The following is a 2,626-nucleotide window of genomic DNA, read 5'->3' as shown; positions in this document are numbered from 1 at the left end:
TGATAGTGTTTTCAGCTAGACGAGTGTTACTTGTGAAAGTTTGGCGAGGGGGGAACCATAGATTGAAGCTCAGTCGAGCACTTGCCATGAAAATAACGATAGACTTTGCTCCTATGTTGTCATATTTTATTCATTCTACTAGCAAAGGCGCCCAATCTTGCCCTGTCGTAAAATACACTTAAATATAATATTTTGATTTATGCAGATTTTATATATATTATTATAGTGTCAATTCTCTATCGATCATTATACATTTTATTGTACTAAATATATATGGTAGTGATTTCAAAAGTAAGAAAAAAATAGATGACTTGAGTGCCATCAACTCGAATCGAAACCAGAAACTAACACTTAGGAAGAATACTTAGTAAAATTATTTATTACATGATTCAAGCAAGCAAGGACGTCCGGACGGTCCACAGAGTTATATAATTATTAGCATTCATTATTTTCAATCCTTTCATAATATTCAACATCATTCAACTGACAATCTAGCCATCTCATAAACCGTATACGGCATAATCACGTTGATACACCGGTTCCCGTCAGATCACCAAAGTTAAGCAACGTTGAGCCTGGTCATTACTAAAATGGGTGACCAATTTGGGAAGTCCAGGTGTTGTATGTAGGGGGACGTCGACACCTCCCTGCAAAAAAGTTGCAAAAACCTAACGTCGTCATCTCCCCTAACAGGGATATGCATGCGACTGGGGACCGCTTGTGAATTTCATACTCCCATGAAACTTCCTCCTTCGGAGGAAGCCGGTTTCACCCTGAATAGGGTTGGTGCTGACTGCACGCATTAGTAAACAAAAAAATAAAATATTTTTAGTGATGATGATGCAAAGCGGAAAGGACCGCTTGATTATCTTATGAATGCTGGATGATTTGTGCTGGAAGTTTGTTTAAAGTGAAACTGGTTTGCACAGAGCTAGCCTTACTTTCTTTTTTCAACCAGCCTGGTTTAGCGGCACGACAGAACTAAGACATCTGGAAGCTAGGGAGGATGTATGAGCTACTGGAGGTATCGACGTCCTCATGATTTCAGTAGCTTATGGTCACATGTCTGGTATTGGCCAGATCAACACTGCTTAACTTTGGTGATATAATGAGAACCGGCGTGTCAATTATGCCGTATGATAGGGGTGTAGATAACACCTTATTCAAGGCAGTTTGATGTCACGCCTGAAACTATTTTTTCAAGAGCACCGCATGTATAAATTATTGTTTCTCTTTGGTTTAGGAGCACAAAAAGAATTATAGTGCATGATGTTTGCCATTAAAATTTTAATTCAAGTCAGAAATTCATTTCTATTCGACTTAAACGTTTCTTTTGAATAACAAAATTAATGAGAATAAAAAGTGGATCTCCGGTCTACTTTCGGCCTAACTCGTAACTCTTACTTCATTTATTTTGTCGTGTATTTCTTTATATGTCTGTGTCTAATATCGATAATAATAATAATAATAAAACGGGTTCAATTACATTCTGTCGAAAAACTTCTCTTTTTGGAATGCTTCTATAGAATTTGAACCGAGCCAAAACTGAGGTTAAAGGTTTAAAAGCAAATTGATTATAATTCTGTAGAAGTACCGCTTTTGGTTTACAAATCGATTTTTTTGGTATATTATTTTCATAATATATTTGTATTTGCATCGGAAAAAATATTGTAAGTCTAATGTTGTATCAGCAGTTTTACAACTATCACTTCCTTTATTCTATTCTTTAGTCCTCAGATTCCATGAACGATGTTTCTGACAAAGAGGAAAGAATTGATGTTTTCTGGGTCAAAATCAATCCATCCAACACATCATTGGCTATCTTATGACCTTAGAATAGTGGTGAGCGGGGTTCTAGCACCTTACATTAAATAACTTGATGCCTTGTCTGGTGCAATTTCCCAAAGACAAAAAAGAAAAGAGTCACGATAATAAAAATCCAGTCAGCTATTTTTACATCTATTATTAAATAGATTCCAAAACGACTAATTGTTTCATCGTTTGCAAGTAATTCTTAAACTTTTAAACTGCTGAAACAGAGAGCAGCAAGGGAATTCCAAAGGTCATTGCAAAAATAAAGTACAGGATACCCCCCTAAACAACAAAAGTTTCATTCATACTTCAAAAAAATATTTTTACTATAATATAGATTTTGGTATCCAATTATTTGCAAGAAAAATTTAAAATGCAGAATTTTTTGTGTGATTTTAATAAAATTTTGTCTAAGAAAAAGTGCTATTGATTAAAAAACTTTTTCTCGTTTTTTAATGTTATTTTCTGTTCAACTTTTAATTGATTTGCGAAATTTAAGCAAAGATCTTTTGTTTTTGAAACCTTATACATTAATGAAAATTTCATGCGTTTTCCTCTTAAAATCAATTGCATGTTCAGTGTCTTTGCATTTTTACTTTAATTTTTATGTACGTGTCCCTTTCATATATATATATATATATACATATATATATATATATATATATATATATATATATATATATATATATATATATATATATATATATATATTCATATTCATTCTAGTACCAAATTTTATTGTGCCTATATAAAGAGTGAGGTTTGAAACTGGTTAGCAAGCTTTTTCAGTTTTTTAATTTTTTAATACATGTTT

At 32.9% G+C, this 2,626-nt stretch overlaps 1 pseudogene; it reads left to right on the top strand.

Moving 5' to 3' along the window:
- Window positions 1-509: 509 nt before the first annotated feature.
- Window positions 510-628, top strand: LOC145277161 (5S ribosomal RNA; annotated as a pseudogene).
- The last annotated feature ends 1,998 nt before the right edge of the window (window positions 629-2,626 follow it).

This window comes from Euprymna scolopes, chromosome 5, assembly GCF_053919585.1.
Source record: "Euprymna scolopes isolate OS-2025 chromosome 5, ASM5391958v1, whole genome shotgun sequence".
Taxonomy (NCBI): Eukaryota; Metazoa; Mollusca; class Cephalopoda; order Sepiida; family Sepiolidae; genus Euprymna; species Euprymna scolopes.
Note: the sequence above shows the minus strand (reverse complement) of the source record. Positions and strands in the feature narration are given on the sequence as shown.